Source organism: Phacochoerus africanus, chromosome 7 (assembly GCF_016906955.1).
Source record: "Phacochoerus africanus isolate WHEZ1 chromosome 7, ROS_Pafr_v1, whole genome shotgun sequence".
In the NCBI taxonomy this organism is placed as follows: Eukaryota; Metazoa; Chordata; class Mammalia; order Artiodactyla; family Suidae; genus Phacochoerus; species Phacochoerus africanus.
Genome location: NC_062550.1, coordinates 2,658,095 through 2,672,571, shown reverse-complemented (window position 1 = coordinate 2,672,571; position 14,477 = coordinate 2,658,095). Strand labels below are relative to the sequence as shown.

Here is a 14,477-nt window from a genome sequence, read left to right as displayed (position 1 = left end):
CCGGTGATCACATGGCCTGTGCGGGACCCACATGCCCTCCCGGAAGCCTGCGTGACCACCTGCTCCAGCTAAAACACGTGGGATGAGCTCCTTTTGGCCAGAGGGGTTCTGGCAGCAGAAAGCATGTTTCTCACGGGCTCGCCCTCAGGTAGCCTGGATGGGAGTGGCTGCGTTTGAGGCTCCCCTGGGGGAGGGAAGCAGCAAACCCCCCCCCCCCCACTGTCCCTGAGGCTTTGTGGCCGGTGGCAGAGGTGGCTCTGGTCCCAGCACCACTGCAAACTAGGAAGAACAAGCCCACGCCCCCCCCCCCCCCCCCGAAAATGCCTGGGCAGCGTGGTGTTGTGGCACAGACGCCGTCTGGAGGGTGCCAGTGGGATGAGCGCGGGAGGCCTGGGAGCCAGAGGATGAGTCTTTGGCTGACCTGGAAAACCGAGGGCAGCCGTCACACCGGGGGTGCCAGGAGTCAGGGTTTCCTGCCCAGCAAGGCCTAAGAATAGGATGAGAGCCAGGCCCGGGGAAACCCAGGTGCTGTCTAGAAACAAGATGTGGGGGTCCTGCGCTGAGGTCCTCAGCTCTGCGTCCCGGGACCTGGAGTCAAAGAGCCCCTATTCAGGGCGCCGATTCCACGGGGACTTGTTGTTTGGGAATTCAAATGGTTACTTAAAGACAGTTCAGGAGCTCACTTTAAAATGACAAGGATAGGCAGCGCCTCCTTGCCTGCCCACGTGCGTCGCTCACAGGTGTCCTGTCTGTAAGTCCATTTCTCGCCTATCTCTTTGTTTCTCGCCGAAGTCCTTCTGTGCAGAGGCGCAAAGAACCAGCCCCTCATATCGTTCCGGGGCCCACAGATACAGTGGTGAGCAAGAAAGACAGTGCTTGGGCGCACCGAATTTCCAAAAGCAGGTGGCCAGTAGCTGAATTATCACACAGATAACCTGTCTGTAGAACTAAACCCCCCACACATGGAAGAACTACTCACAGCCCGGCAGGTGGCACGTTCTTCAGGGCCGCTCGCCCTGGGAACCCGAAGCCGTGCCCATGGCCACGTGGGGCTCGGTCACAGGAAAACCCCTCGGCCCGCCTTACACTTGGAGTGGCTCTTTCGCGCACGTGTGATTCTGTGCCATCAGACATCGGCCGTTGGAAGATACGCCTAAATATTGGCGTGTTTTATGCTGCACTGTCAAACCCATCGCTTAAGGAACCGTCAGGCCCAGCGTGGTGGATAAATGTCCTCCACGGCTCAGGTTTGGGGCTTCAAAGTTCAGGTATTAGTGGCAACAGACCCCATCCGTTGAGTCCCTGGAGGCGACAGGCTGACTGTTCATTTCTGAGAAGGTGGCTGTCAGGTACGCGGGTTTGAACATCCAGCTTGCCTGTTGGTCTTTCAGGTCCAGACGATGTTTCTGGAAAAGTACACCCGCGTCTGCTCGGAGCCCGAGCAGCAGCACCACAGCCTTCCCGGCAGGAGTCACCGCCTCTTGGGCGCCCGTCTCCGAGCTTTGCGCCAGCCTCCCGCTTTCCCCGTGGCACGTCCACAGGGTCGGCTCAGCAGGGGTCGAGATCCAGCACGACCCCGCTCACACGACGAGGTGCTTTTCCTCTGTCATCCGGGACATGCTTCAGTGAAACGGCCTTTTTTAAAAAGACGAAGCAAGGCGTGTGTGGCATTAGGCGTCCAGGTGGTGAGCCCTGCCCTGGTCCCTGGAGGTTCGGGCCCGGAAGGCCGTCTGAGCTGCTGGGCTGTTTTCCTTACGCAGGACCCTTCCACGAGCCGTGGGCCTTGGGGCCGAGGCGGGGTGTTCTAATGCCTTCTGCTGGGGGGCTGGGGGGGCCCTGCCTGCTCTCCCCGGGGCCGGAGCCGTGTCCAGTTCCAGCTCCAGGCCAGCGAGCACCTCGTTGGCTTCTCGAGGATTATTCGTGGGCTTTTGCCAGCCTCCCGTCTCACCAGGAGCAGGACGCCAGGGGTGTTGGCGAGCCTTCCCCCTTGAGTTACAGCTGCACACTTGCCCGCCCTGCAGTCATCCTATTACTCTCAGATTCATTACTTGGCAGGACAGCCTCTTGGATTGGAAAGGAACCATTGCCTTTTATAATTAGTCATTTGCATTTTCTTTCCTTGGGGGGGAATCGGTCAGTTCTAAGAAGTGGTTGGTGGCGTGGAGGTGACGGCAGTCCTGGGGAAGGTGGCTGTGTCATCTTGGGACCTGTCAGAAAAGGCCTGAAACTTGGTGGTGCAGTGACCCCAGCAAAGAAGGGCGGGACCGACCAGACCTGCGACCAGTCGGGGGCTGGGGGGGACTCTGTCTTTGGGGTGGGGTCAGGGTCCCTTGCATACAGCTGCTGGGCGTCAGCCAGTGAGAGGAGAGGGACAGTGGTCACAGGGACCGAGCCCTGCGCAGGGAGCTGGGAGGGGGCTTCTGCTCCAGAAAGGGGAGTGGCCCGGGGTCCCCGAAGGCTCCCGCTCAGCCAGACCTGGGGCTGGTGTTACCTCCCCACCCAGCTCCCAGAAAGACAACGGAGGGCCAGGCTCTTGCTCCGGCAGGTGCCAGAGAGGATGCTCTGGTGGCCCCGGCCTGGCTTCTGTTGTCACATCAGGAGTCTCCCCTGGAAAGAGCAGCGGAGCAGCCTGAGGGGCTGGAGAGCTGGCCTGGCGCCTTGCCTGGGATGGACAGCGCCCTGCCCGGGGTGGACGGTGCCCTGCCCCAGGGTGGACGGTGCCCTGCCTGGATGGACGGCCAGAGCGCCAGGCCCGCCTCGGATCTCCTGTCTCAGAGCCCAGTGGGCCACGCCGGGGTGAAGGGTCTGAGCGCCGTGGTGCCAGAGCTCCAGTGCATGAGACGAAGGAGTCTTGGCAGTGTCGCGGCAGAGTTTGTTAGGTGTGTGGCCTACTGGGCTGCGGCAGAAGCTTCATGAAGGATGAACTACAAGCGCCAATTGAAAGACGGAGATGAAGACGACGCGGTTTGCAAGTAGCAGTGACAGCAGCGAAATCTGTGTTGTCGGGATGAATGGTCCGTTCCTTTCAGCCACGACGCAGTGCTCTGTCCGTGACTCTGTCACCGGTGGTTCAGCAGCCTCCAGCTGCTGGGAGCCCAGGCTGTGTCCAGTCTCTGGCTGTTGAGGGGGGAGTTTCTGCAACACGCACGTGCACACCCTGCCGTTGCCGTGTATTCCGTCCTCTCGGGTCAGTGCCTGGGAGTGGGCCTGTCCGGTCAGGGCGTGGGGGGTGCTTGGTGTTGATGAAAAGCGTCCAGATGTTTTACCAAGCCGGTCGCACTGCTTCACAGAGCCGCCAGCTGTGAGCCCCACGTCCTCAGCAGCATAGCGTTTCCCTGTCTTGATGATGCCTGAAAGTTAGCCTGTGTGTGTGTGCATGTGTGCACGCACGCGTGTGCGTGTAGAATTGTTTCCCCCATGTTTGTGGCTTGTCAGTTTGTTTTTTAACAGTGTCCTCTGGTGAGTAGGAAATTTTAATTTTGAAGAAACCTAATTTATTATTATTTTTGCGATAACGCTTTCTTGTGCCCTAACTAGAAATCCTTTGCCTACCCCTGCACGCCAGGGTGTCCTCCTGTGCTCGTCTTCTAGAAGGTTTATAATTTTGTATGGCGTGAGGAAGGCATCATGGTTCATTTTTAAAATATACGTTTCCTAGTTAACACAGCTCCGTTTGTTGAGAACAGTTTTATTTTGTTTTTAGAATAAACTGCTCGGCACTTTTCTGAAAATCAGATGATTACATCAGCGTGTGTTTATTTCTGGACACTCTATTATGTTCTGTTAATCTATTAATTGTTACACTAGTACATACTGTCTTTTTGTTTTTTTTTTTTTTAAGGCCACACTGGCGGCACATGGAAGTTCCCAGGACAGGGGTCGAATCGGAGCTACAGCTGCTGGCCTACACCACAGCCATAGCAACGCGGGATCCAAGATGCATCTGCGACCTACACCACAGCTCACGGCAACTCTGGATTCCTGACCCACTGAGCGAGGCCAGGGATCGAACCGCCATACTCACGGATACTAGTTGGGTTCTTAACCCACTGAGCCACAACGGGAACTCCCATACTGTCTTAATTACTGTAGCTTTTCTTGGAGTTGGGTAGGGTGAGTCTTCCAAGTGTATATTCTTTTTTTAAAAAGAATTGTCTTGAGTATTTCCGGTCCTTTTACCTTCTTATATAAAGCTTATCATTTGCCATTTCCTACCTTTTGGCAGGACTCCTAAAAAGCCTTAGGAGCTTGGATTTTGAATGGAATTGCATTGAATCTAGGTGCCAGTCTTCCCAGAATTAACAGTATTAACAATATTGATTTTTTCTAATCCATAAGCATTGTATATTTTAAAATTAATTCAAATATTCTTTAGTTATTCTCATCATCGTTTTATAGTTTTCAGTGTGTGGGTTTTGCTCACTTTTTGTTAAATGTAATTCTAGATAGTTTAGGGTTTTTTTTCTTTTATACCATTTAAAGAATGGTATAGTTTTGTTGATAAGTTTTGTTTTTTGATTTTTACTGTTGGTTTATACAAATACACTTGATTTTGGTAAACTAATAGCTTTCCAGCTCCTATTGTTGTGTAACCAAATTACTCCAAAGCTTCCAGACTTCAAGCCCGTGTTTTTATTCTCACAGATTCTGTGAGCGGGATTTTGGTCAGAGCATATGCTATGGATTGTTCTCTGTGCCCCACAGATGTCTGGCGCCTCCAGTGGGGAGGCTCGAAGGCTGGCACAGGTTGATACCTGGGGACCAGGACCGTCTGCAGTGTCACTGTTAAGTGTGTGGTGTCTGGGCTTGGATGCCTCTCAGACTGAGCCTGGTCGAGCTGCCCACACGTGGCCTCTCCACGCGGCTCATTGTCCTCGCGGCGTTATGACTCTGACATCATGGTTCCAGGCTCCCAGTAAGACTTCCAGAAAGTGAAGTGTAGGTTGCCTTTTTCGTGACTGAGCCTCAGAAGTCACATAATATCACTTCCACTCGACTCTCTTGGTTGAAGCAGGCACCTGCTTACCCAGATGGGAAGAGAAGGAAGTTAGATTCCATCTCTTGATTGAGGAGTGAGTGGCCAGGCACATCGAAGAGCATTCGTGGTAAGAGACACTGGTGCGGCCACTTCTGAAAAATGCAGCATATGCCACACCTTGTTTCTGATGATCTTGCTACATTTAAACTTACCTATTAGTTCTAGGAGCTTTTTGGTAGCTGCATTCGAATTTTCTGTGCAATCATGTGACCTGCCCATGACCAGCATTTTACTCCTTTCCGTATACTATACATGGCTTTTATTTCCTTCTCTTGCCTTCTTACATTGTCAAGGACCTCACGTACGGTGTTGAATGGACGCGATGAGAGCAGGCATCTTTACCTCCTTCGGGTGTTGGTGAGGAAGGAGGAAGCCTCCGGGCTCCCGCCGTGGAGTCCGATGTCGGCCGTTGGCTTTCGTAGATGCCCGTTGCTAGGACGGTTGTCGGTGGCGCGCGTTCCACAGACAGGAGCCTGTGTTTTTCATAAGCGTTCTGGTGTGTTTTGAGAGGCCTTTAAATTTCAGGCGTACCGGTATGTAGTGGGCCAAGAGGTCAGGGATAGAGTTTGTAAGACGTAGTGGAAGAAGATCTTGCGGAAGACAGATCACAGTTTGCTGAGACTTTTAAAAAGCATTTCGTCACATGCCTCTTCTTCTGTTGAGCTGGATGGCCGTGTGATTTTCTCTCACTTATTCTGTTAATGGTGTGGAGGACATTGATTGATTTTTAATGTTAAGCCAACTTGCATTCTTGACAGAAACCCCTCCTTGTCGTGAGATATTAGCCTTTTTATGTGTTTCTGGATTCTCTTTGGTAACATGTTTTAAAAGATTTTCGGGAGTTCCCAGTTGGCCTAGTGGTTAAAGGATCCTGTGTTGTCACTCCTGTGGCTCCGGTTGCTGCTGGGGTACAGGGTCGATCCTTGGCCTGGGAACTTCCACATGCCACGGACATGGCCAAAAAGGAAAGAAAAAATTTTTACGTCTCTGTGCGTGAGGAGTATAGTTGACCCTTGAACAGTGTAGGTTTGGACATGCGGGTCGTCTTACATGTGTTTGCTTTTTTTTTTTTTTCCTCCAATAAACACATCGCAAGACTACGTGTTCTGGGGTTGGTTGAATCTGCTAATGTGGAACTTTGGGCTCCGAGGGCCGATTGTGGGACGTGAGCATCTGTGGATTTTGGTGTCCCGGGGGCTCTGGGAGCCAACCCCCGATTATGGGACGTGAGCATCTGTGGATTTTGGTGTCCCCGGGGCTCTGGGAGCCAACCCCCGATTATGGGACGTGAGCATCTGTGGATTTTGGTGTCCCTGGGGCTCTGGGAGCCAACCCCCGATTATGGGACGTGAGCATCTGTGGATTTTGGTGTCCCGGGGGCTCTGGGAGCCAACCCCCGATTATGGGACGTGAGCATCTGTGGATTTTGGTGTCCCGGGGGCTCTGGGAGCCAACCCCCGATTATGGGACGTGAGCATCTGTGGATTTTGGTGTCCCCGGGGCTCTGGGAGCCAACCCCCGATTATGGGACGTGAGCATCTGTGGATTTTGGTGACCCCGGGGCTCTGGGAGCCAACCCCCGATTATGGGACGTGAGCATCTGTGGATTTTGGTGACCCCGGGGGCTCTGGGAGCCAACCCCCGATTATGGGACTTGAGCATCTGTGGATTTTGGTGTCCCCGGGGGCTCTGGGAGCCAACCCCCGATTATGGGACGTGAGCATCTGTGGATTTTGGTGTCCCCGGGGGTTCTGGGAACCAACCCCCGATTATGGGACGTGAGCATCTGTGGATTTTGGTGTCCCGGGGGTTCTGGGAGCCAACCCCCGCGTATACTGAGGGATGACTGTGTTGTCTTCCATTCTCTTCTGACGTCTCCTGAGGGAAGTGGTGATTTCACGAAGTGCTCCTGTCCTTTCTCTGTTTGTGCGAGATTGGTGTCATTTCTTTTGTAAGCATTTGGTAGCATCCAACTGTGACGCCGTCTTGACCCGGAACTTTGTTGGAAAGTTTCAACTATAAATTCACTTGCTCCTCAGGGTAAGCCTTCAGATTTTCTCTTTCTTCTCTTGTCAGTTTTGATAATTCATGTATTTCAGAGAATTGGGTCATTTTAGGCAGTTGTCTATCTAAATAAATAAAATTTATTTTTATTTATTTATATATTTATTTTTTGGCTTTTTGCCATTTCTTGGGCCGCTCCCGCGGCATATGGAGGTTCCCAGGCTAGGGGTCGAATCGGAGCTGTAGCCACCGGCCTACACCACAGCCACAGCAACGCGGGATCCGAGCCGCGTCTGCAACCTACACCACAGCTCACGGCAACGCCGGATCCCTAACCCACTGAGCAAGGGCAGGGACCGAACCCGCAACCTCGTGGTTCCTAGTCGGATTCGTTAACCACTGCGCCACGACGGGAACTCCCAGTTTCTAGTTTCTGTAGACACTAAAAGAATTGGGGGATGTTGTAAACAACAGTCTGTCAATAAATTAGACAACAGGAGCCCCCGTCGTGGCGCAGTGGTTAACGAATCCGACGAGGAACCGTGAGGTTGCGGGTTCGATCCCTGGCCTTACTCCGTGGGTTAAGGATCCGGCGTTGCCGTGAGCTGTAGGTCGCAGATGCGGCTCGGATCCCGCGTTGCTGTGGCTGCGGCGTAGGCCTGCGGCTACAACTCCTATTAGACCCCTAGCCTGGGAACCTCCATGTGCCTCTGGTGCGGCCCTAAAAAGTCAAAAAGACAAAAAAAGAAAAAGAAAAAGAAAAAGAAACTAGAAACTAAGCCGATGTTTTGATTGTTAATAATGTTGGCTCTTGGCGGCCGTCCTGAGATCTGTGTCACAGTGTGTCGGGGTGAACATTTCCTGTGTCCTCAAAAGGAATGTGTTCTGCTTTGTTGGGGAGTTTCTGTGAGTGTTGGTCGGTCACGTTGGTTAATCGTGGTTCCCCCTTCTCTACCCCCGCTACTGACTTTCCGTCTGTGTTTCGGTCACTTGCTGAGTAGGGACTTGTGGGATTTCCAAGGAGAAGGGTCGACTTGTGTCCTGTAGTTTTATTAGGCTTTGCTTCATCTTGTTTGAATCTCAGTTACTAGATGCTGAGGTGTGCACGTGTCGGACGAGTGTGTGTCCTTGGATTTATGTGTTTATGGTTGGGGAAGAGTCCTCTGTTTCTGGTTTGCTCCCCTGTCCTGGATTCCAGTTCATCCGGTGTTAACGTAGCCATTCCAGTTGCCTTACGATGGGTATTTCCTGGAGCAGCTTTTCCAGCTTCGGTCTGTTTGTGTCTCATCTAAGGCATATTTCTTGCGGCTGGCCGACAGCTGGATTTTGCTTCCCTACCCTTTTGGTCTGTGTTTAGGTCCCAGACAGCCGAGTAATTATTTATATGGCTGGGGTTTCCGCTGCCATTTTGCTATTCATTTTCTATGCATTCCGTCTCGCTTCCTCCGTTTTTCCTGCCTTTTTCTGGGGTGTGTTGAGTATGGACTTTGTTGTCTGAGTGGTTTTAGATTTACGGAGCTACTGGGCCGGAAGTCCGGGGCCTCAGATGTCCTCCGCCGTCCCCGCCCCGCGAGCAGGCGCACTCTCTCGGTCATTAACATCTTGCATATTCATGAGGTGCGTTGGCTCCGCTGGATGAACCGCAGTCGGTCACGTATCAGTAACTCAAGCCCGCAGTGGACGTCAGGGCTTCCGCTCTGGGCTGCGCCTTCTGGGGGCCTGGCCACACGCGTGAGGACAGGTGCCCACCATCGCAGTGTCGCAGGTGTCAACAGGGAGCGGTTTCACTGCCCTCAGCACCTGTCCTCCGCCCCTTGCTCTGAAGCCACAACCACTGGACTCTTCGCTGTCCCCGCGGTCTGGCCTCTCCTGGACGTCACCTCCACGCCGGCCCACGGTGTCGTCTTTTCAGACTGGCTCCTCTCTCTCCGGGAGCCTCATGTTTCCGCTTGTTTTCCCTCGGGCTTGTGAGCCGTCACTCTCGTCCCCCCCGTCTCGTTAGGGGACTCTGCTCGCCTAGCCCGTCCCTGATCTGGCCGGTGTTTCGGGCTGTGTCCGCACGCAGGGCCAGCATCTCCCCTTTGCTGAATGGTTAGTGGAGGAGCGCCGGCCGTCTGCCGGGCGGGGCGGCCGTCCCGTGGCCAGTGTCACCGTGGAGGCCGTGGAGCGGCCGGGGGAGGGAGCAGGCTCACACCGGGTGTGGACGCGGCCGGGTTCCCGTAGGTCCCGTAACTCGCTCCATGCCCGCGACCTTGTGAGGGAGCCGCCTGTCCCTCCGTTTACAGAGGGGGAGGCGGAAGGTCTGGGAAGCGAGGGCGGGCGGAGTTGGCCTGATCAGTCAGCTCTTGCTCCCTCTGGGGAGCGTGTCTCAGCTCTGTCCCTGTCCCCGTCCTCCACCTGCCTCTTCCCAGAGGCGGCGATGAGGACCCGGAGGGCGCGTGGAACCAGGGCCTCTCTGCGGGGAGGGGGCTGACACGCTGTGACGCGGGTGACATAAGCGGGGTTCGGAGGCGTCCTCACTGCAGTGCCAGCCTGAGCCCGTCGGAGGATGCACCAGTAGGAGTGCGAGGCCCTGCGTTCGGGCCGGGAGGCCCGCCAGTGGAGGTCATGGGCTGCGTCCGTCTCCAGAGGGATGCGCCCGTCGTCATTTTGCTGAGACCCTGGCTTTGGTTGCCTGACTGGCGGCTGCGTCCTCTCCAAGTGCAGACGCGTGCCGCGGGGGCGCCCAGTCCCCGGTGTTAGCCACGTGCCGTGGCTTGGCTGGGGACTGCCCTTCGCTCCCCGCCTGGCCGTCCAGCCCCTGACGGCCTCTCCCTGCAGGCCCGGCTTTCTCGCTGCCCCGCCACCGCCCGGCCTTCATCCCCTTCCTGGCATGAGCCCGGCCCCCGACGGCTGCCTGGCTCCCTTCCCTCTGCACCTCGGCCTAGGCCTCCTGTCCCCAGCGTGGTCCTCAGGTCAGGGCCCCGTTGTGTGCTGGGACACAGGGCTCCCACATGCATTTGCGTGACCTGTGTAACCACCAGACTGTCGCCTCTGAGCCGAAGGCCTGGGTTTGGTTCCTGCCCGTCCGTGCTGGGGGCCCGAGACCAGCCCCTGGTTCTGTGACGCCCAGGACTCGGCGCCCAGTGCCCATGGCCGTGATCCCTCCCGTGCTGGCCTGTGGGACAGCACCTGCCAGGGAAAGGCCCAGAGGGAGCCAGGCATTCACTTCCAGGAGTCCGGCCCCGTGGAGTCGCAGGAGACCCTTGACTTCCCCGGTGACGGGTTGTCACTGTCTTTCAGGCGCTCATTCGAGACTCCTGGCCCTGGGTGGGCCCCAGACTCCAGGCTCGCAGCACGAAAGATGGGGTCCAGCCTGACCCACGGTGCTCGGCCAAGGCCCGTCGACCCTCATACTGACTGCGGAGCAGGGGACGCCCCAGATCCTCGGTCCCAGGCACCGGCTGAGGGCGGGCCAACCTGGCCAACGAGCCTACGGATGGCGGGCTTGGTGGGCTCGGGCCTGCTCGTCCACACCTCCGCGGCTCCGGTCGGTGTTTGTTCCCTGCACAGACGGGCGAGCTAGCCGTGGCCGCCGTCTGTGCTGTTACTCGCACTGACTGGGCTGTCAGGGCGCCTGCAGCGGCCTCAGGTTGCTGAGCGGGTCCCAGATGCAGGCCGGGGGGTGGGGAAGGCTGCTCTGATTCAGCGTAAGCACACGGCTTTCTCGGAGGGAAGCTGGCCGGGCAAGGGTGGGGGGCTCGCCTGGGACTGGCCTCTGGCCCTGGGCACTGCCCTGGTCACAGGCAGAAGAGGCCCTCAGTTCCCTGGTTGGGGACGGTTCAGAGGGGGCGCTGCGGCCCCTCCCGTGGAGCTGATCTGCGTGCCTCTTGCAGCTCGTCTCCGAAATGCTCCTTCAGGAGATGTGTGCACACAGCCAGGGTGCTGCCTTTGATTTCTTCCTGCCGCTGGAGACTTTTCCTTCTGCAAAACACGTCCCACAGGTGCTGTGCTTCTCAGGCCCTCCTCTCTTCCCCTGATCCGTCGGTTGTATGCATTCGACCTTTTTCTTAAAGACGTGAAATCTAATTTCAGTTTGAAAGGAGGAGAGGAAGGGTACTGTTCCTGCAGTATCATTCCTACTGCAGTATCATTCCTACTGCAGTATCATTCCTAGCATCACTACTAATGTCCCTATAAACATGCAGTATTCTTCTCATCGAATTCCTGTTCCGCCCGCCTGCTCATGTATTTGCTTAGCAGGCGTTTTCTGTGCCAGGCGTGCGTTTGGGCGCGTGTTTGGCTGGGGTGCTGGGTGGCCCCCGTGTTGAGGGGGCAGGAGCTGTTCTGGTCAGAGGAGCGGGGAGGGCGGGGCAGGAGGCCTGGAGGCCAGAGAGGCCGTTCCTGGAGCCCCAGGGCTTTCATTTCCCCTCACACCTCCCAGCTCTGCCCCTGGTTCTGCAATGACCTTGGCGTGCCCTTCAGAGGCTCTCTGGCTCCTGAGCGGGCCATGCTCAGCTTGGACTCCCCTGCTGACCACGCCGAGTGCCATCCGAAGACTGGTCTTCTCTGTCCCCGCCTAAACCCAGACGCCAAGGCCATGACTGACAATCTTTTTGGGTCCTTTTTCTCAATACAGATTTCTTTCTTTTCTTTTTTTTTTTTTAAGCTCTCAGGTGTCCTCATTTCTTATCATTTGGATTTTCAAGAGAACCCATCTTCCCTATCTGGGATGTGAACAAATTGAGAAGTAAAACAAAATAGTGGCAGATGGAGACCATAGAATAACTTTTATTTCTTCTAAATGAGAAACTTGAAATCCTTAGTGTGAGAGGCAAATATAGTGGCTGGCTGAATCCCAGGATCATTCAGGCCAACCCACCCCCGCGTGCATCAGAGCTGTGCTGGGGAGCAGTCTTCCTGCAGGGGGTGGTGGGGGGCTTTCCCAGGGGGAGCGGCCTTCTCCGGGAGCAGCCAGTTCTGAGAGGTGGAAGGAGGGCTGAACCTAAGGGCTGTGTATTCTCCCAGGCTGAGCAGTTGATAAATTGCCTCTTGGGGGAGTATTTCTGGGGATGCAGAAAGTAGAGGAGAGGCGTCAGCGGCGTTCCGCCCCTTGGAGGCCACCCTCGGGCTTGGGAAGCCTTGCCTCCAACTCCTCCGGCTGGCCGTTGGCATGCCCTTCAGGTCCCCGCCCAGCCGGCCAGGAGCTTGACTTTCCTTGGAGGCCACAGCCCATCAGGACAGGCCTGGCCCCGGTGAAACCTGCTTCTTTGTTCTCCTAGGACCCCTGGGAGAGGGTATCAGAGCAGAGTCCCAACGGCTTTGGAAGCTGTCAGAATGGAACATTAATTAAATAATCTGCAAGCTCTACCTCAGGCTGCGAAACCACTCTGGTTTATGTCCCATCTTTAATTATGTCCAGCTACACTGTCCCTCCAGGCTCATCAGAGATGCCGCCGTCAAGCTGAAGGGTGCCGTCTAAGCTTCCGGCTGCTGCCCACCACGCCCCCAGTGCAAGTGCCAGTCTCCTTCTGTTACCCAGTTGCCCGAGAGAACTGCAGTCTTAAAGGCCGACCCTTCCAAGTGCAAGTCCCAAACCGCAGCCTCCTTGGCCTGTTGAAGTCGCAGCACCTTAAAGCTCACAGGTTCTCCTCCACTTGTGCCGCTGCCTGGGCTCGGCTGCAGGGGCGCCCAGGGTCTCGCCGGGAGGCCCGCAGGCCTGTCAGGGCCCAGAGGTCCTGTCCATCACGCGCCAGCCAGGGGCAGCCTCACTACTCAGCAGTTCCAGGTTTAGCAGGGCCCACCCGCTTGTCCCCCAATCTTGAGAACCCCTCACGCCAAGCCGCGTGGCAGGTGTCCCCTGGAGGGCCCGTCCTCCCCACCCAAGTGCACCTGGGGCCTTGGTGACGGCTGAGCAAGGTCGGCCGCACGGAGCTGTCCTGGGTTTTGTCCTTGAGGAGACATGACAGTTGGAGTCCAGAGCCTGTCACTTGAAATCCACTTGGGAGAAATCTCAGCAAGAAGTCAGGTCTGAGTCTGTTCCTTTTCCATTTCGGCGGGAAAAAAAGGTGTTTGTTGCCTTGTCGGCATTTTCGTTGTGTGTTGCAGTGGCTGCTGCTCCTACTCCAGTCAGGAGGGGTGTGTGTGTGTGTGTGTGTATGTGTCCACGTGCACACCCACACCCGTGTTAAACGCGGAGACTCTGCTGATGGTGCCAGAGTCTGCGCCCTCCACGCTGACCGCTCACCTGACGCTGCTGCTGGCGTGGAGCTTGTCCTCTCAGCCACACCGTGTCACCCGGCGGCCCCTCGCAGATCCTGGGGTGGTGGCGCCGTGAGGGCTGTTTCCATTGTCCCGTGTCTCCCTGAGGACAAGCCATCCTCTCTGGCACCGGCTCAGCAGCAGCCTTTGTGAACCGCCAGGGCCCTACGAGCTCACCCCGCTTCAAGGATCCGTAGGCTCGTGAAACAACTCCGATTGGCCGTCTCACGGTCCTGGAGGCCAGGAGGCCGAAGTGCGTCTGGAGGGGGTGCCGGGGAGCCCGACCCAGGTGTAGATCAAGGTGCGGGCAGGGCTGCGTCCCTCCCGGGCTCTGGGGAGGGTGTCGCTCCCTCGGCCTTTCCAGCCTGCTTTGCCTGGCTGGCGGCCTCTGTATCCGCCATCCAAGCCCACAGTGGCGGGGTGCTGATTCTTCTGCCTCCTCTTCCACCTTGAGGGACCCCAGAAGCACCTCGGGCCCCTGGTCGTCCGGGGCCACTCTCCCCATTTCAGCCACTGGTTCGCAGCCTTCCTTCCCCGGCCAGGTTCCGGGAGTCAGGCCCTGGACGTCCTCAGGGGCTATTATCCTGCCTCCGTCGACTAAAAACACATACACCACGTCCACGTCTGAGTTAGACCGAAGTTCTGCTGGGGGCACGGTGAGCCCTGCGCCGCGTGCAGAGAGCACTGAGAGACCCTCCGGAGAGGCGGGGGAGGGCCGTGTGGGTGCGATTTTGGTGAAGGGGGAGGGCCAGGCAGCCAACACACACGGTGCAGAAGGTCCCTGCTGGTCACGAGGAGCAGACATCACCGTGAAGGACTTTAGTGCTTTCTGGATACAGGGAGATGCAAGAATTGGGCTCAGGACATCTGAAAATATCACCTGAAGACCTGTTCTGCCGGTTTTCCCAGAGCCCAGGGGGCCTCACGCCTGGTCTCCACCCTGAGCTCCTTTCAGGGGGTGTTGAGGGCCGCGGCGGCTCCTGATTCAATCCGTTGAGAGGCAGGTGGCCCCTCCCACAGTCCTCCGGTGCAGGACTGTGGCTGCAGGAGTCCAGCTAAACCCTCCTTCTGGAATTGGTCCCCAGCTCTGCCGAGGCCCCTAAGGGTGGTTCGGGGTGGGGGTGGGGTGGCCGTGAGCACCTCCTTGCTCCCTGGCTGATGTGTGTCTCCCCCACCCCCCCGGGGGGGCATAGCT

General features: G+C 56.6%; 1 protein-coding gene across 3 annotated transcripts in view; it reads left to right on the top strand.

Annotated features, from left to right (window-relative positions):
* Positions 1-14,477, top strand: part of TBC1D22A (TBC1 domain family member 22A) — a 255,450-nt gene that overhangs the window by 151,939 nt on the left and 89,034 nt on the right. The gene's annotated exons all lie outside the window — the stretch shown is intronic.